Source organism: Globicephala melas, chromosome 17 (assembly GCF_963455315.2).
Source record: "Globicephala melas chromosome 17, mGloMel1.2, whole genome shotgun sequence".
Lineage (NCBI taxonomy): Eukaryota > Metazoa > Chordata > Mammalia > Artiodactyla > Delphinidae > Globicephala > Globicephala melas.
In genome coordinates, this window is record NC_083330.1 from 3,696,141 (window position 1) to 3,716,808 (window position 20,668).

The 20,668-nt window shown below is 38.5% G+C and overlaps 1 pseudogene; it reads left to right on the top strand.

The window, feature by feature from the left end:
- LOC132593804 (uncharacterized) overlaps window positions 1-20,668 on the top strand; it is a 102,973-nt pseudogene that overhangs the window by 2,179 nt on the left and 80,126 nt on the right.

The following is a 20,668-nucleotide window of genomic DNA, read 5'->3' on the forward strand; positions in this document are numbered from 1 at the left end:
GTTTTATGTTATTTCTTTGATTTCCCCCCCCCCTTCTGTTTCTTTGTTCTTTCATTTTAGAAATCCTACTATGAATATCCTCCAAAGATGATGAACCTCTGATTTAATCTCTTAATTTTCTTTTGTATTTCCTTTTTAATCATTTAAAAAAATAAACCTTATTCAGATATAATTTACATTCAATAAACCCCTCAATTTCAAGTCTACAATTTAATGGCTTTTGAGATAGGCAGCCATATAACTACCATTATTATTAAGGTATAGCACATGCCCATCACCCCCAAGAGTTCTTTTGTGCCCCTTTGCCATCAGTCCCCTTCCCCTTTGCCAGGCCCTTGGAAACCACTGATTTGCTTTCTGTTGCTATGGTATTTTTCCTGGAATTTCATGTAAATATAATCATATCATATGTAATCTTTTTTTAAAAAACGAATTAACTAATTAATTTTTGGCTGCATTGGGTCTTTGTTGCTGCATGCGGGCTTTCTCTAGTTGCGGCGAGCAGGGGCTACTCTTTGTTGTGGTGCCTGGGCTTCTCATTGTGGTGGCTTCTCCTGTTGCAGAGCCCGGGCTCTAGGCGTGCAGGCTTCCGTAGTTGTGGCGCACGGGCTTAGTTGCTCTGCGGCATGTGGGATCTTCCTGGACCAGGGCTCGAACCCGTGTCCCCTGCATTGGTAGGCTGATTCTTAACCACTGCACCACCAGGGAAGCCTGATATGTAATCTTTGATGTCTGCTTCTGTCACTTAGCAAGATGCTTTTGGGATTCATTAATATTGTTGTTTGAACCAACAGTTCGTTTTTCTTCTTTGTTGAATGGTATGCCATTATGTGGATATACCACAATTTGTTTATCCATTCACTGATTAAAGGACACGAGTTAGTTCTTGATTTTGGCTATTATGAATGTAAATTATATAAACATTCATGTACAAGTCTTTTTACAGGACATAGGTTTTTATTTCTCCTAGGTTTTTATTTCACCTAGCAGTGAAATTGCTAGGATGTATGGTAATTGTATATTTAACTCTATCAGAAATTGCCAGCCGCTTTCACAAGTAGCTGTACCATTTCACATCCTCACCAGCAATGTATAAGATTTCCAGTTGCTCTGTATTCTTGCTTGCACTTGGTGTTATCATCTTTTAAATTTTAACCATTCTAGTTTGTGTTTAGTGATATCTCTGTGGTTTTAATTTGCATTTCCCAAATAACTATTGATGTTTGCCATTCATATGTCTTTTATGTCACAGTGTTTTTCAGATCTTATTTTCTGTTGGGTCTTTGCAGTCCTGGAGTGGTAAGAATTCTTTATGCGCTGTGGGTATAACGTATTCAGATCTATGTTTTGCACATATTTTCTCCCAGTCAGTAGCTTGATTTTTAATTTTCTTATTGGTGAGACTTTCAATTAGCAGAAGTTTTAAATTATGGTAAAGTTCTATTTATTTTCTTTTCATATATTTTATAAGATATATGGTTTATATCTTTCAAGTCCTATCTAAGAAATCTCTGCCCAATGATAAGACTTTCTTTGTTTTCTTGTGGGAGTTTTACAGTTTTAGTTCTTATCTTGGGTCCTTTTGACTCATTTAAGGTTATTTTTTTATATGGTAGTAGGAAAGGGCCAAGGCTCATTTTATTTCATACAAATATCCATTTATTCCATCACCCTTTGTTGAAAAGACTATTCTTTTCCCATTGAAATACTTGGAATTTGGAATTGAAAAGTCTAGAGTTTTGTTGAAAATCATTCAACCATGCATGTGTGGGAGCGTTTCTGCACTCTCTCTTTTATTTCATTGATCTGTGTGTCTATTTGTATGCCAAAACACACTGTCTTGATTACTGTAGCTTCATAATAAGCCTTGAAACCAGTTAGTGCAAAATTTTCCAACTTTGTTCTCTTTCAAAATTGCTCTGTTCGTCTATCTTCTTTTGTTTCCCTCTTCAAGACCTGCTCAACCAGCTGGAGACCAAAGCCCTGAGTGCCTCGCTTGGAGTTTTCCACCACTGCCAAGTACGCAGCCAGGGAAGTAGCCTTGGGCCTTATACTCTGGGTGTAGATAGAAACCATGAAGAGATACGGGAGCCCAGTCAGCTCAGTGCTCAGAGGCAGTGTGCAGACGAGTGCCACAGAGAACCACACACAGTGACCCTCCCCATGTGTCAAGCCGTCCATCATTGTTTTGGACGTTCACAGTGGCGTTTTGCTACTTAGGGGCAGAAAGCTAAAAGAAAGGCTTTTCTGGCAGGACTAGAGAAACATTTCTCTTCCATTAGTTCTATGTCTCCTACTACTCAGAAGTTATTTATTTTACGGCTACTTCTGATTTCACACAATCAGTCTTCTTCAAACGGTAGTAAATACGATGCAACACTCTTTTTGTTGCCTTGCTTGGAATAAGATTTCCAATGGTTTAATCACAAATATTTGTGGTTTATATTTGGCCCACCAATATAAATTTCCTTATAGACACCACTGTCATCCAGTGACATACATAACTATGTCCTGAGGCTGATCCCCTTTCTTTCATGTTTCTTACTGCTATGTGCACGAATTGCGATCATTCAGGTGTGTAGACAGAAACAGGCACTATTTCCCTAACTTCGTACTTCAGGAGATTAACTTCCATTTATGTAAACATTTTATTCTTTGAAATGTATAAAGTTGATAACAGCATTTATACATAATTCTTAAGCAAGTTACTAGCCTATTTCATTCTTCCCCAACTATTTTTTTTTCCTTATTGCCTTCTACTAGTGAGAGAAATTAAGTACTAAGGAATACTATTTTGTTGTGTAGGGTCGAGTTTAGAAGAGCCACACACCATTGCAATACTTAAGCTTTTCACCCTCCAAGAACCAGTTTTCCTCCTTTGGGAGTGATAATGCCCTTGCTGCGAAGGTGTGGTCTACTTGATAGAAAAGAGGTAATTCTACAGAGATTACAATGACAATAACTTTCCTTTGTTAAGTGATTTTCATGCACCAGATACTGTACTACGTGCTTAACAAATTTTAATCTTGTATAGCTCTCATAAAAACCTGAGTGTATAACTTCTGTTTTCTGAATGAAGAAACTGAGATGGAGAGGTTGTTACCTCATCTAAAACATAGTTTCTAAGTGTGAATCTCAAGGTGGTTCAGCATGGACCTCAAAGGTTCTCCCGTTCTCTACTCCTCACAATACTACTATACAAATTAATGGAAAAGTCGTATACGTGGATCTAAAAAAATGATACAAATGAATTTATTTCCATAACAGAAACAGACTCACAGATTTAGAGAATGAATTTATGGCTACTGGGGAAGCGTGTGGGGGAGGGATAGATTGGGAGTTTGGGATTGACAGCTACACACAGCTATATTAAAACAGATAACCAACAAGGACCTGCTGTACAGCACAGGGAGCTCTGCTCAGTACTCTGTAATAACCTAAATGGGAAAATAATTTGAAAATGAATAGATATATGTACATGTATAATTAAATCACTTTGCTGTACACCTGAAACTAACACAACATTTTAAAAAAACTATATTCCAATATAAAATAAAAAAAATTTTAAAGTCGTGTCGTTCTGTGGCCAGAGATATACAATTTTATGTGGGGCTTCTAGGAGTGCTTCTGTCTTTCCTGTTTGGCACTGCTTGTAGGTCACTATATATATAATTTATTTTAATATATTTATATTTATTTATTTACTTTTGGTCTGTGAATTGCTTATAGTTTACTGGGAAGAACACTTGGCAAGTGATGATAGGGAACTCTGAAAATATAAAGGATAATTCTAGAGAGGACTTTCATAACCACAGGTTCAAAACATTTTGTTTTGGAAGAGTTCAGATGCAATTTTCCTATATCCTGATACTCCTAAAGAGCCCTTCACCTATAACAGACAATTCATTATTTAAAGTTGTATCTGTTTTTCCTTTTACATATTTGCCTATTTAAGAAGGTAAACGAAATATGGCACATGATAAAACTCAAAAAGAGAAGAGACAAAAATAAAATGAAAAACCAACCTGCCTCCAGCTCCATCTTCTAAATTCTACTCCAAGATAGTTCCAGTTTCCCCCTAAACTTTAAATGCATTTGTTAGCATGTGTAAGTGTATCTGTGGATATCCTTTTTACTTACAAACTTGAGAATGCAGTATTCAAATTGTGCCATATTTTGCTTTAGTCATTCTTTCCTTTTCTTTTTTTAACATCTTTATTGGAGTATAATGGCTTTACAATATTGTGTTAGTTTCAGCTTTATAACAAAGTGAATCAGCTATATATGCATATATCCCCACATCTCCTCTCCCTTGCATCTCCCTCCCACCCTTCCTATCCCACCCCTCTAGCTGGACACAAAGCACCGAGCTGATCTCGCTGTGCTATGCGGCTTCTTCCCACTAGCTATCTATTTTACACGTGGTAGTGTATTATATGTCCATGCCACTCTCTCATTTCATCCCAGCTTACCCTTCCTCCTCCCCGTGTCCTCAAGTCCATTCTCTATGTCTGTGTCTTTATTCCTGTGCTTCCCCTAGGTTCCTCAGAACCATTTTTAATTTTTTTTTTTAGATTCCATATATGTGTGTTAGCACATGCTATTTGCTTTTCTCTTTCTGACTTACTTCACTCTGTATGACAGTCTCTAGGTCCATCCACCTCCCTACAAATAACTCAATTTCACTGAGTAGTATTCCATTGTATATATGTGCCACATCTTCTTTATCCATTCATCTGTCAGTGGACACTTAGGTTGCTTCTATGTCCTGGCTATTGTAAATAGAGCTGCAGTGAACATTGTGGTACATGACTTTTTGAATTACGGTTTTCTCAGGGTATATGCCCAGTAGTGGGATTGCTGGGTCGTATGGTAGTTCAATTTTTAGTTTTTTGAGGAACCTCCATACTGTTCTCCATAGTGGCTGTATCAATTTACATTCCCACCAACAGTGCAAGAGGGTTCTCTTTTCTCCACACTCTCTCCAGCATTTATTGTTTGTAGATTTTTTTATGATGGCCATTCTGACCGGTGTGAGGCGATACCTCATTGTAGTTTTGATTTGCATTTCTCTAATGATTAGTGATCTTGAGCATCCTTTCATGTGTTTGTTGGCAATCTGTATAACTTCTTTGGAGAAGTGTCTATATAGGTCTTCTGCCCATTTTTGGATTGGGTTGTTTGTTTTTTTGTTATTGAGCTGCATGAGCTGCTTGTAAATTTTGGAGGTTAATCTTTGTCAGTTGCTTCATTTGCAAATATTTTCTCCCATTCAGAGGGTTGTCTTTTCGTCTTGTTTCTGGTTTCCTTTGCTGTGCAAAAGCTTTTAAGTTTCATTAGGTCCCACTTGTTTATTTTTGTTATTTCCATTTCTCTAGGAGGTGGGTCAAAAAGGATCTTGCTGTGATTTATGTCATGGAGTGTTATGTGTATGTTTTGCTCTAAGGGTTTTATAGTGTCTGGCCTTATATTTAGGTCTTTAATCCATTTGGAGTTTATTTTCGTGTGTGGCGTTAGGGAGTGTTCTAATTTCATTCTTTTACATGTAGCTGTCCACTTTCCCCAGCACCACTTATTGAAGAGACTGTCTTTTCTCTATTGTATATTCTTGCCTCCTTTATCAAAGATAAGGTGACCATATGTCCGTGGGTTTATCTCTGGGCTTTCTATCCTGTTCCATTGATGTATATTTCTGGTTTTGTGCCAGTACCATACTGTTTTGATTACTGTGGCTTTGTAGTATAGTCTGAAGTCAGGGAGCCTGATTCCTCCAGTTCCGTTTTTCTTTCTCAAAATTGCTTTGGCTGTTCGGGGTCTTTTGTGTTTCTATACAAATTGGGAAATTTTTTGTTCTAGTTCTGTGAAAAATGCCATTGGTAGTTTGATAGGGATTGCATTGAATCTGTAGATTGCTTTGGGTAGTAGAGTCATTTTCACAATGTTGATTCTTCCAACCAAGAACATGGTATATCTCTCCATCTCTTTGTGTCATCTTTAATTTCTTTCATCAGTGTCTTATACTTTTCTGCATATAGGTCTTTTGTCTCCTTAGGTAGGGTTATTCCTTAGGTAAATATTTTATTCTTTTTGTTGCAGTGGTAAATGGGAGTGTTTCCTTAATTTCTCTTTCAGATTTTTCGTCATTAGTGTATAGGAATGCAAGAGATTTCTGTGCATTATTTTGTATCCTGCAACTTTACCAAATTCATTGATTAACTCTAGTAGTTTTCTGGTGGCATCTTTAGGATTCTCTATGTATAGTATCATGTCATCTGCAAACAGTGACAGTTTTACTTCTTCTTTTCCGATTAGGATTCCTTTTATTTCTTTTTCTTCTCTGATTGCTGTGGCTAAAACTTCCAAAACTATGTTGAATAATAGTGGTGAGAGTGGGTAACCTTGTCTTGTTCCTGATCTTAGTGGAAATGGTTTCAGTTTTTCACCATTGAGGACGATGTTGGCTGTGGATTTGTCATATATGGCCTTTATTATGTTGAGGTAAGTTCCCTCTATGCCTACTGTCTGGAGAGTTTTTATCATAAATGGGTGTTGAATTTTGTCCAAAGCTTTTTCTGCATCTATTGAGATGATCATATGGTTTATCACATTGATTGATTTGCATATATTGAAGAATCCTTACATTCCTGGGATAAATCCCACTTGATCATGCTGTATGATCCTTTTAATGTGCTGTTGGATTCTGTTTGCTAGTATTTTGTTGAGGATTGTTGCATCTATGTTCATCAGTGATATTGGCCTGTGGTTTTCTTTTTTTTCTTTTTTTTTTTTTGTGGTACGCGGGCCTCTCACTGCTGCAGCCTCTCCCGTGCGGAGCACAGGCTCCGGACACGCAGGCTCAGCGGCCATGGCTCGCGGGCCCAGCTGCTCCGCAGCATGTGGGATCCTCCCGGACTGGGGCACGAACCCGTGTCCTCTGCATCGGCAGGCAGACTATCAACCATGGTGCCCCCAGGGAAGCCCTGGTTTTCTTTTTTTACAGCATCTGTGTCTGGTTTTGGTATCAGGGTGATGGTGGCCTCGTGGAATGAGATTGGGAGTAGTCCTCCCTCTGCTGTATTTTGGAAGAATTTGAGAAGGATGGGTGTTAGCTCTTCTCTAAATGTTTGATAGAATTGCCTGTGAAGCCATCTGGTCCTGGGCTTTTGTTTGTTGGAAGATTTTTAATCACAGTTTCAATTTCAGTGCTTGTGATTGGTCTGTTTATATTTTCTATTTCTTTCTGGTTCAGTCTCAGAATGTTGTGCTTTTCTAAGAATTTGTCCATTTCTTCCAGGTTGTCCATTTTATTGGCATAGAGTTGCTTGTAGTAATCTCTCATGATCCTTGTATTTCTGCAGTGTCAGTTGTTACTTCTCTTTTTCCATTTCTAATTCTATTGATTTGAGTCTTCTTCCTTTTTTTCTTGATGAGTGTGGCTAATGGTCTATCAATTTTGTTTGTCTTCTCAAAGAACCAGCTTTTAGTTTTATTGATCTTTGCTATCATTTCCTTCATTTCTTTTTCATTTATTTCTGTTCCGCTCTTTATGATCTCTTTCCTTCTGCTAACTTTGGGGTATTTTTCTCTAATTGCTTTAGGTGTAAGGTTAGGTTTTTTATTTGAGATGTTTCTTGTTTCTTGTGGTAAGATTGTATTGCTATCAATTTCCCTGTTAGAACTGCTTTTGCTGTATCCCATAGGTTTCAGGTCGTCGTGTTTTCACTGTCATTTGTTTCTAGGTATTTTTTGATTTCCTCTTTGATTTCTTCAGTGAAATCTTGGTTATTTGGCAGTGTATTTTTTTTTTTTTTTTGCGGTACACGGGCCTCTCACTGTTGTGGCCTCTCTCGTTGCAGAGCACAGGCTCTGGACACTCAGGCTCAGCGGCCATGGCTCATGGGCCCAGCCACTCCGCGGCATATGGGATCTTCCTGGACCGGGGCACGAACCTGTGTCCCCTGCATCGGCAGGCGGACTCTCAACCACTGCGCCACCAGGGAAGCCCAGTGTCTCGTTTAGCCTCCACGTTTGTATGTTTTACAGATTTTTTCCTATAACTGACATATAGTCTCATAGCATTGTTGTCAGAAAACATACTTGATACGATTTCAATTTTCTTAAATTTGCCAAGGCTTGATTGGTGACCCAGCATATGATCTATCCTGGAGAATTTTCCATGAGCTCTTGAGAAGAAAGTGTATTCTGTTGTTTTTGGATGGAATGTCCTATAAATATCATTGAAGTCCATTTGTTTAATGTATGCTTTAAAGCTTGTGTTTCCTTATTTATTTTCATTTTGGATGATCTTTCACATTGGTGAAAGTGGGGTGTTAAAGTCCCCCACTATTATTATGTTACTGTCAATGTCCCCTTTTACGGCTGTTAGCATTTGCCTTATGTATTGAGGTGCTCCTCTGTTGGGTGCATAAATATTTACAATTGTAACGTCTTCTTCTTGTATTGATCCCTTAATCATATGTAGTGTCCTTCTGTGCCTCTTGTAATAGTCTTTATTTTTAAGTCTATTTTGTCTGATATGAGAATTGCTAGTCCAGCTTTCTTTTGATTTCCATTTACATGGAGTATCTTTTTCCATCCCCTCACTTTCAGTCTGTATGTGTCCCTAGGTCTGAAATGGGTCCCCTGAGGACAGCATATATACAGGTCTTGTTTTTGTATCCATTCAGCTCATCTATGTCTTTTGGTTGGAGCATTTAATCCATTTACCTTTAAGGCAGTTATCGCTATGTATGTTCCTATTACCATTTTCTTAATTGTTTTAGGTTTGTTATTGTAAGTCTTTTCCTTCTCTTGTGTTTCCTGCCTAGAGAATGTTCCTTTACCCTTTGTTTTAGAGGTAGTTTGGTGGTGCTGAATTCTCTTAACTTCTGCTTGTCTGTAAAGCTTTTAATTTCTCCATTGAGTCTGAATGAGATCCTTGCTGGGTAGAGTAATCTTGGTTGTAGGTTTTTCCCTTTCATCACTTTAAATATGTCCTGCCAGTTCCTTCTGGCTTGCAGAGTTTCTGCTGAAAGATCAGCTGTTAACCTTATGGGGATTCTCTTGTATGTTAGTTGTTGCTTTTCCCTTGCTGCTTTTAATATTTTTTCTTTCTATTTAATTTTTGATAGTTTGATTAATATGTGTCTTGGCATGTTTCTCCTTGGTTTTATCCTGTATGGGACTCTCTGCACTTCTTGGACTTGATTGACTTTTTCCTTACCCATATTAGGGAAGTTTTCAACTGTAATCTAATATTTTCTCAGTCCTTTTTTATTTCTCTTCTTCTTCTGGGACCCCTATAATTAGAATGTTTGTGGGTTTAATGTTGTCCCAGAGGTCTCTGTGATTGTCCTCAATTCTTTTCATTCTTTTTTCTTTATTCTGCTCTGTGGTAATCATTTCCACTATTTTATCTTCCAGGTCACTTATCCGTTCTTCTGCCTCAGTTATTCTGCTATTGAGTCCTTCTAGAGAAATTTTAATTTCATTTTTTGTGTTGTTCATCATTGTTTGTTTGCTCTTTAGTTCTTCTAAATCCTTGTTAAATGTTTCTTGTATTTTCTCCATTCTATTTCCAAGATTTTGGATCATCTCTACTATCATTACTCTGAACTCATTTTCAGGTAGACTGCCTATTTCCTCTTCATTTGTTTGGTCTGGTAGGTTTTTACCTTGCTCCTTTTTCTGCTGTGTATTTCTCTGTCTTATTTTGGTTAACTTACTGTGTTTGGGGTCTCCTTTTTGCAGGCTGCAGGTTCATAGTTCCTGTTGATTTTGGTGTCTACCCCCAGTGGGTGACATTGGCTCAGTGGCTTGTGTAGGCTTTCTGGTGGAGAGGACTGGTGCCTGTGTTCTGGTGGGTGGGACTGGATCATGTCTTTCTGGTGGGCAGGGCTGTGTCCGGTGGTGTGTTTTCGGGTGTCTGTGACTTAGTATGATTTAGGCAGCCTCTCTGCTAATGGGTGGGGTTGTGCTCCTCTCTTGCTAGTTGTTTGGCATGGAGCACTAGAGATTGCTGGCCATTGGGTGGAGCTGGGTCTTAGCGCTGAGACGGAGATCTTTGGGAGAGCTCTTACCAATTGATATTATGTGGGGCTGGGAGGTCTCTGGTGGTCCAATATCCTGAACTTGGCTCTCCCACCTCAGAGGCGCAGGCCTGACACCCGGCCAGAGCACCAAGACCCTGTCAGCCACACAGCTCAGAAGAAAAGAGAGAAGAAAAAAGAAAGAAAGAAAAAATAAATAAAATAAAAATAAAGTTATTAAAATAGAAAAAAATTATTTAAAATAAAAAATTAATTAAAAAAAGAGAGAAAGAAAGAAGAGAGCAACCAAACCAAATCCACCAATGATAACAAGCACTAAAAACTATACTGAAAAACAGAAAAACAAAAAAAACAAATAAAACGGACAGTCTGAACCCTAGGAGAAACGGCAAAAGCAAAGCTATACAGACAAAATCACGCAAAGAAGCATACACATACACACTCACAAAAAGAGAAAAAGGAAAAAAGAATATATGTAAAAAAAAAAAAGGGGATTCCCTGGTGGTGCAGTGGTTGAGAGTCCGCCTGCCAATGCAGAGGACACGGGTTTGTGCCCTGGTCTGGGAAGATCCCACATGCCGCGGAGCAGCTAGGCCCGTGAGCCATGGCCGCTGAACCTGCGTGTCCGGAGCCTGTGCTCCATAACGGGAAAGGCCACAACAGTGAGAGGCCCACGTACTGCAAAAAAAAAAAAAAAAAAAGTAAGAGAGGCACCAAATCAATAAACAAATCTACCAATGATAATAAGCTCTAAATACTAACATAAGGTAAACGTAAAACCAGAAGCAAATTAGATGCAGAAAGCAAACCCAAGTCTACAGTTGTTCCCAGAGCTCACTGCCTCAGTTTTGGGATGATGTGTTGTCTATTCGTGTATTCCACAGATGCAGGTACATCAAGTTGACTGTGGAGTTTTGATCTGGTGCTCCTGAGGCTGCTGGGAGAGATTTCCCTTTCTCTTCTTTGTTCGCACAGCTCCTGGGGTTCAGCCTTGGATTTGGCCCCGGCTGTGCCTGTAGGTCGCCTGAGGGCGTCTGTTCCCGCCCAGACAGGACAAGCTTAAAGGAGTAGCTGATTAGGGGGCTCTGGCTCACTCAGGCCGTGGGGAGGGAGGGCTACAGAATGCGGGGCGAACTGCGGCGGCAGAGACTGCCGTGACGTTGCACCAGCCTGAGGTGTGCTGTGTGTTCTCCTGGGGAAGTTTTCCCTGGATCACGGGACCCTGGCGGTGGCGGGCTGCACAGGCTCCCCGGAAGCGGGGTGTGGAGAGTGACCTGTGCTCGCACACAGACTTTTTGGTGGCGGCAGCAGCAGCCTTAGCATCTCATGCCCGTCTCTGGTGTCTGTGTTGATAGCCGCAGCTCGTGTCCGTCTCTGGAGCTCGTTTAGGCGGTGCTCTGAATACCCTCTCCTTGCGTACCCTGAAACAATGGTCTCTTGCCTCTTCGGCAGTTCCAGACTCTTTCCTGGACTCCCTCCCGGCTAGCCGTGGTGAACTAGCCCCCTTCAGGCTGTGTTCACGCAGCCAACCCCAGTCCTCTCCCTGGGATTCGACCTCCGAAGCCCGAGCCTCAGCTCCCAGCCCCTGCCTGCCCCGGCGGGTGAGCAGACAAGCGTCTCGGGCTGGTGAGTGCCGGTCAGCACCGATCCTCTGTGCGGGGATCTCTCCGCTTTGCCCCCCGCACCCCTGTGCTGTGCTCTCATCCGCGGATCCGAAGCTTCCCACCTCCGCCGCCCGCAGTCTCTGCCCGCGAAGGGGCTTCTAGTGTGTGGAAACCTTTCCTCCTTCACAGCTCCCTCCCACTGGTGCAGGTCCCGTCCCTATTCTTTTGTCTCTGTTTTTAATTTTTTCCTTTGCCCTACCCAGGTATGTGGGGAGTTTCTTGCCTTTTGGGAAGTCTGAGGTCTTCTGTCAGCGTTCAGTAGGTGTTCTGTAGGAGTTGTTCCACGTGTAGATGTAGTTTTGATGTATTTTGGGGAGGAAGGTGATCACGTCTTACTCCTCTGCCATCTTCTAGTTATTGTTTTAACATTGTTGTATTGTGTAGCATTTCACTGTGGCTGTTTCATTATTTCTTTGACTCATTTTGTGGTAAAAGATATATGATATATTCACTCTTCCAAGGAGTCTTTTGAAAAATGTTCTTATTACACATAGTTTGGTATCTTTGTGAGTATATTTGTACAGTAGATCACAGCAGTAAGACTGTTAGATCAAAGGGTATGTGAATTGTGGATTTTCATAGATATTGACAAACTGCCCTTCTAAAAGGGTACAGGAAACTACATGAGGCCAAACAGTGTGTGAGAAGGCTCACTCTCACAGCACTAGATATTCTAAACCTAAAGATTTTGCCAATCTGATAGATGAAAAGCCATGTTTTGTTTTGATTCGCCTTTCTTTAGTTACAACGAAGTTAAGCATATTTTCAGTTTCTTTGCTACTTGTGTGTGTGTTTTAATGAGTTTCTTATTCGTATTCTTGCCCATTTTTTCTGTTGTGAAATGCACGTTTAATTTTGCTTTATTGATTGTATGAGCTGTTTGCAAATGACAGAAATTAATCCTTTTTCATTTGTGTGGCAGGTTTTTTTTACCCCCAACTTAACCAGTTTAAGTTATGGCTTTTACAAGTGTTTGTTTATTTGCTGTTTAAAACAATCAAGTGTATTCAGGTATAATTTATATAAACAAAATGCACACATTTTAAGTCTACAGTGTGATGAGCTGACAACCAGGTTCACCTGTAGAACTACCACTTCAGTCAAGACGTAGAATACTTCTATGATTCCGAATTGTTTCTTCACGCTTTTTGCAGAAAATTCCACCATCCCTGGCCCTAAGAAATTACTTATTTGCTTTTTGTTACTGCAGATAAGGTTGCTTTCCTAGAACTTGTTGTGGCAATCGTAAAGTGTACACTCTTGTGACTAGGGTTTTAATCAGCATAAAGCTTGATATTCATCCAAATCTTTCTATGTATCAGTAGTTCATGTCTTTTAATTGCTGAGTTGTATTCATTTAGGTAACACAGTTTGCATATATAGTCACTTTTTATATTAGTTTCCGAACACTGCTGCAACAATTAACATAGAATGGCTTGCAAAAAAGGAATTTATTCTGTCATAGTTCTGGATGCTAGAAGTTGGAATTCTTCAGCTTGCAGCTGTGTATTTGCAATCTCTGCTGGCATTCTTCTCGCTGTCTCTGTCTCTGTGTCTCCTCTCTCTTTTTAAAAGACTAAGCCTGCCATACTCAAGTGTAACTTCACCTTAACTAATTACATCTGCAACGATCCTGTTTCCAAATAAGGTCACATTCACAGGTACCAGGAATAAGAACTTGAACATATCTTTTTGGGGACACAGTTTAACTCACAATAGTTCTCCTTTTGGTTCTGGAAATTCATGCCTTTCTCGTATGCCAAATGCATTGATCACATCCCAACATTCCCCAAAGTCTTAATCATGCCAGCATCAACTTATGTCCAAAATATCACTTATCATATAATATATAATCATCTCAAAAAGTTTGGAATCCCATTTCTGATATCTAAATCAGGTATGGGTGAGACACTGGGCGTAATCTATCTCGGGCCCAAATTCCTCTCCATTCACAGACCTATGAAACTAGGAAACAAGTTATCTGCTTCCCAATTACAATGGCGGGACAGGCATAGACTAGATATTCCCATTCCAGATGGGAGAAATTAAAAGGAAAAAGGCAGTCACATGTCACAAGCAAGTCTGAAACCCAGCAGGGCAAATTCCATTAGATTTAAGGGCCTGGAATAAACCCCTGTGGTTTACTGCTTTGTTCTCTGGGCCCTGCTGGGGCAGCAGCCCCCTCCTCATGGCCCCCCAGGGTGGAAGCCCTGCCCCCTCAGCCCACCAGGGCAGTGACTCCACCGTCTTTGCCCTCAGAGTCATTCTTCCTTTATTTCATCCCATTTCTGCCCTTTTCATCTGCTGGAATGAAATTCTTGAAAACCTTGCTGGTCTTCAGTGGATGTCATGGGTGTTCACATCATTAGACACAAGAGTTCTCCACGGATCTCTTCCTGGAAAACTCCGTCTGTATTCCTGGCTTCTGCTGAGATGGCTGAGTGGATCCTAAGTCACAGGCCCTTGGCTCTGTTTCCAGAACAGGATATCTGGATAGGTTGAGAATTTTCCAGATCATCAAGTGCTGGTTCCTTTTTGCTTAACAATTTCTTCCTCAATTTATCTCTTTCCTCTTGAACTTTTACCATAAGCAGCAAGGAGAAACCAGGGCACACCTTCCACATTTTGACTGGAAATCTCAGGTAAACATGTACGTTCATCACCTATAAGTACTATTTCCCCCACTGAATAATAGAGCATAATTCAGTGAAGTTCTCTGTCACTTTATAACAAGAATTGCCTTTACTTGAGTTTCTAATAAGAGTATTTCTCATTTTCATCATTTCCAGTAATAAGTTTCTATCATGAATGGGTATTTCATTTTGCCAGCTGCTTTGTTTTTGATATCTATTGAGGTGATCAGATCCATGTTCTCTTATTCTGTTAATGTAGTGAATTACATTGATTTTTAAATGTTAAAAAGCTTTGCATTCCTGAGATAAACCTGAAGGTTGTGGTTGACTTGATTTCCTAATATTTTTTGTTAAAATATTTTCGTTTATGTTCATGAAGGTTATTTCTCTGTAGTTTTCTTTTTATGCCTTTGTTTGGTTTTAGTATCAGAGTAATGCTCATCTCACATGATGAGTTGGGAACTCTTCCAAAGGATTTGTGTAGGATTGGCATTATTTGTTTCTTAAAGGTTTGGTAGAAAATTCACCATCTGGGCCTGTAGTTCTTTGTGAAAATGACTTAACTATAAATTTTAATAATTATTTTTTAAAAGATAAAGGGCTGTTGAAATTTTCTAGTTATTTTGCGTATGTTATGGTAATTTGAATCTTTTATCAAGCTATTTATCCACTCCCTGCATCCTGTCTTTCTCCAGCCCATTTACTCACCCCTTCAACCCACTCTTTCAAATTGGAGCCTAATAGGGTATGAATATTAACAAGGTTTTTAGAATTTTATCTACTCACCTTCTTTCTCCCATAATGTTGTTGAGGAAGCTGTGTTAGGTGCCCTATAAATTCCTGAAATTGTGTCTCACTCTTCTCTTCTGTTTTACAAAGATTATAGGACAAGGTTTTGTACCTTCTTTGTTTAATTTCTATTGATTTTTTTTTTTTGGCCAGTTATTTTTTTTTAATTAAAAAAAAATTAGTTTTGCTAACTTTTCTGTGACCTGGGCCCACTTCACCAAAATCCTACCTTAAGAATGTTCTGATATTTCTTCCTTTTTGGTGTGTTGGCCTTCCTACCTCATATAGATTATAGGCTAATGGAGGACCAAGACATCATTCTGTGATTTCCAACTACTGCCCATGACACTGGACACCCAGTAGTGACTCAGTGACTTGTTGGTTATCGATTGACTGAAGATATGAACAAAAAGATGAATCTCGGTTCATGATCTTTAGATTCTGCTCCAGTTTTTACAACATTTCCTCCCAAGGTTAAGGTTTTAATGATTTAAAGAGGTAAATGGTTTAAAAACATGTGGTAAACAGACATCATATTTAATTATTTTCATTTTTATTTCTATTCCTATACAGTTCATCCTTTTCTGTCTTAGTTGTTGGAAAATGCAATTTCTTTCCCTATTGATTTGGTCCTTGTACATTTAGCAAGTATTGATTCTCCCCTGAACTCTTTTGCTGCATTTCTAAGAGAGAAAAAGCTGAAGAGCTTTATTTCATTTTATTCAAACAAGCACTAACATACTAGTTATTCTACATAAAACAGCTAGGATTTTCCCAGCTCTGTAGTTTGTAATTGCAATTTAACTGCTTCTGCTATTGTTAAAGATAGCCTATTCATCTCTTTCAATTTTTTAAAATGATGTTTTTATTTACTAACTGATCGTCTACCAAGATGATTTGGTGGCCTAACATGGCTTTTTACTATGTGTTGGAAAAATAAAGTAGAATTTCCTGTTTTAAAGTGGATTTTAAAAAATAGACATTCATTTAACATATATTTATTGTACCGTATAAGTAAAATTTAAATCTAGAATTTGATTGCTATTTGAAGGATGAAGATGGGAAAATACACTTCAGTTCAAATATGGGAGAGAGAAAATCACAGCCTAAAGAGTAGAATGTTATTTAAGTCCATAGTTCTGAATTTTATGCATCATATTCTTTCTTCTTTAATGTCAGCTTGAGTGTATTACCATAATTTCTCATTGCTTCAGTTCTCTTACTGATCAACTCTTGATGTTCACTCCAAAGAAACCTGGCAAAATTAAATTAAAATTGTAGGAAGTAATATCATACCACTATCAATGTGTTATGATGTTTAGTTAATCTCAGTTATGTTCACCAGGAACCATACATTTTCTAGCACTGTTTTTATTTGTTGCTGGATGATACAAAATTTATTTAACATTTGTGGAACTCAGGTTAATTTATCTATTAATTAGGAATACTTAAAACAATAAGTGAAGAAATTATACCAGATGACTTTTGAATTCCTAACTTATCTGATTCCAATTTTTATGTTTATATAAATTATTACATAATTTTTAATTTTGGAAAATAAACACCTAAACTCAAAAGATCTTAAAAGGTATACTTCTGAATGCACAGATTGGTTTGGCCAAAAAGTTTGTTTGGGTTTTTCCATAAGATGTTACAGAAAAACCTGAATGAACTTTCGGGCCAACCCAGTGTTATATGTCAGAGCTAAGACTATTGGAGATATTTTGTTAAAATGCTGGGAACTTAAGAGAACTTATATAGTGACTCTCTTGTTGTCCAGGCATGATCAACTATGACAACTTTATTAAAGATCTTCTAGAAATATTCTCCCAGTTACACTGTAGGACATAGTCATTTTATTGAGTATTTATTTATTTTTAGAAAGGATATTCATTTTTTTATAATTTTTTTTAAAATTTAATTTTATTTTTAAATTGTATTTATTTTTGGCTGTGTTGGATCTTCGTTGCTGCGTGTGGGCTTTCTCTAGTTGTGGCGAGCGGGGGCTACTCTTCCTTGCAGTGCGTGGGCTTCTCATTGCGGTGGCTTCTCTTGTTGTGGAGCACAGGCTCTAGGCACGCAGGCTTCAGTAGATGTGGCGCATGGGCTTAGTTTCTCCGCGGCATGTGGACTCGAACCCGTGTCCCCTGCACTGGCAGGCGGATTCTTAACCACTGCGCCATCAGGGAAGCCTAAACTCTCCCAGCTTTATGATGACCTGTTCTTCTGAGTCTTCCATTTTTATAAGTTGTTGTAATTCTCTGTGTTATTTGTGCTTCTTATAGGTGGTAAATGGAAAGTTTCCATAATCACCAGTGACTTGCCAAATGCTGGGACAAGCTCACAGATTTATATTATATTTTATGGACATCATAGAAGTTCAGCCCCCATATATCTTTATGGAACAGATGGAGCTCGATTTCATGGCCATGAAGACATATTTACTGTAAGTAATAAAACTGAGTAAAACCTGGTAATATAAGGGATACAGCTAGTAGGTAGTTTGGAATGAATGCAATCTATGGAATTGAGTGCTTCCTGTTATAGCAACGTGTCCTGTAGAAGATCAATCAAAAGTAATTCATGGCAGTTTTTGCTCAAGTGGGTTAAAACACCAATAAAACTGCAATACAGTAAGAGACAACAGCTGGAGAGAAGTACTGGATGACCAGCATTTGCTGTTTGTATACTCATGGCTGCCAGGAGCAAGGGCTGTGCCTTTCTGTCTGAGGCTCTAACAGATGAGCCTGAAAGTCAAGGTCAAAAAGGGAAAAATAAATGATCAAGTAAAGGAAGGCGAAGAAGTTGTCATCACATTATTATGTCTTGGCTGGACACATTGAGATCAAGATCTAGGGAGAAACAGAGGTAGCAAAGATGAAGCAGGGGGGACCCGGGTCACATTGTTAAACTAGAGACAAAGACTCGCAATCAAAGGCAAGACTTGATGTGAGCCCAGCACCTTGCACTTCAGATGCTTAGTGATGTCCATGGAACCAACGACTGGAGGTACAGAGGGATTGACTAGAACTGGGTAGAGACAGAGAATAAAGTCACAGTTAGAAAAAAGGGTCCTTGAGTATCTTTGATCTTCACACAATACCCCTTCCATGTGGTCCTGGGTGTTTGATTTACTACAACCTGTGTACTCAGCCCACATACGTCACAGAAGAGGTTGAGCTATCTAGAATGAAACTAATAGTTTAATTTGAACTGTTCTTTCCATACTTTCTATATGGGTCAATATTTGAATAAACTCTTTCTTGTGTCAATGGTCATTAACGAGTAAAAATAAAAAATGAAGATGTTGTTGTTATTTTGCATGAGTAAGAAATAGTTTTAGAGGTGATTGTACCAAAAGAGTCTGGGCTGTTTTTGTTGTTTTGCTATTTTATTGTTTCACATTTACTTTTAAATCAAATTATACCTTCACATGGTGTAGGGTTAATCATTAAATTTAAGGTGAATTCTGTAGTAAGATAGGAGCACCTATAATCCCCATTCCCTTTTCCTTTCCCACAGGAAACCATTTTCATAGTTTGATGCTTCTGTTTTTCTTAGCACTGCTACCTGCATTTCAGCTGTTTCTGTTGTCTTGGTCTCTCTTGCTTGACCCTGGGATTGCTACATGTGTGTCTTGTTTGTGGAAGTGATGGCTTCATTAACTTTAGTAATTTGTTGCTGATTTTGATCATAGTGTTCATTTATTCTCATGAATTGTTTTATTCTAAGGGTTTTTAAGAAAGCTTTTGTTTTCCCCTTTCCTTTTCTTTTTCCTTACAGTTTCTTTGTATAGCTCTTCTCTTTCCTTTTTTATTGTGGTAAAATCTACAAAACAAAACTTACCATTTTAAAGTTAATCCAGTGGCATGTAGTACATTCACAGTATTGTTCAATTACCACCACTACCGAGTTCCGGAACATTTTAGTCACCCCAAAAGGAAACCTCATTATGCCGTCCCTCCCAATTCCCTTTTCCGCAATCCCTAGCAACCTCTAATCTGCCCTCTGTCTTTAAGGATTTGCCAATTCTGGATATTTTATATAAATGGAATCATATAAAATGTGGTCTTTTGTGTCTAGCTTCTTTCACTTAGCATGTTTTCAAGGTTCGTCCATGTTGTAGCAGTGTCAATACTTCATTCCTTTTTACGGTTGAATAATATTTCATTGTATGGAAACACCACATTTTGTTTTTCCATTCATCTATGGATGGATACTTGGTTTTTTCCTACCCTTTGGCTATTGTGAATAATGCTGACATGAACATTTGTGTGCAAGTAATAGTTTTTGAATCACTTATTTTTGGGGTTTTTTTTTGAGTATATATCTTGGAGTGACATTTCTGGGGTCATATGGTAATTCTATGTTTAACTTTTTGAGGAACCACCAAACTCTTTTCCACACTGGCTGTACCATTTTACATTTCCACTGGCAATGTATGAGGATTCCAGTTTCTCCACATCTTCACCAACACTTGTCAATTTTCGAAAAAAAATTCTAGCCAATCCTCATGGGTATGAAGTGGGATCTCATTGTCATTTTGATTTACATTTCCCTAATGATTAATGATATTGAGTATCTTTTTATGTGCTTGTTGGCCATTGGTGTATCTTCTTTGGATATATATTTATTCAAATCTTTGGCCCATTTTAATTTTTTTCTTTCTTTTTAACATCTTTATTGGAGTATAGTTGCTTTACAATGGTGCGTTAGTTTCTGCTTTATAACAAAGTGAATCAGCTATACATACATCTCCATATCCCCTCCCTCTTGAATCCCTCCCACCCTCCCTATCCCACCCCTCTAGATGGTCACAAAGCACCAAGCTGATCTCCCTGTCTTGGCCCAGTTTTAAATTGTTTTTTTTTTTTCTTTTTGCTGTTGAGTTGTAAGAGTTCTCTATGTATTCTGAATACTAGACCCTTATCAGAAATATGATTTTCTCCCATTCTGTGAGTTGTCTTTTCATTCATTTGATAGTATCTTTGGATGCACAAGAATTTTTAATTTTGATGATGTCCAATTCATCTATTTTTTTTTATTCCCTGTGTTTTTGGTGTCATATCTAAGAAACCATTGCCGAATCCAAGGTCACGAAGACTTACCACTTTGTTTTCTTCTATGTTAGTTCTTTGATCTATTTTGAGTTACAGTTTATATATGGTATGAAGTAAAAGTCCAGTTCCATTCTTTTACAGGAACATGCCTAGTTGTCCTCGCTTTGTTTGTTGAAGAGACTATTCCTACTCCCATGAATAACCCTATGCCTTTGTCAAAAATTAACTGGCCATAGATGCATAGGGTTTATTTTTCAGTTCTATTCCATTGATCTATGTATATATCTTTATGCCCGTACCCCACAGTTTTCAATACCATAGCTTTGTAGTAAGTTTTGAAATAAGAAATTTTGGGTCCTCCAGCCTTGTTTTTATTTTTTCAAGATTGCTTTGGCTATTTCTGGCCCTTTGCAATTCCATATGAATTTCAGGATCAGGTTTTCCATTTCTGCAAAACAGGCCATTGAGATTTT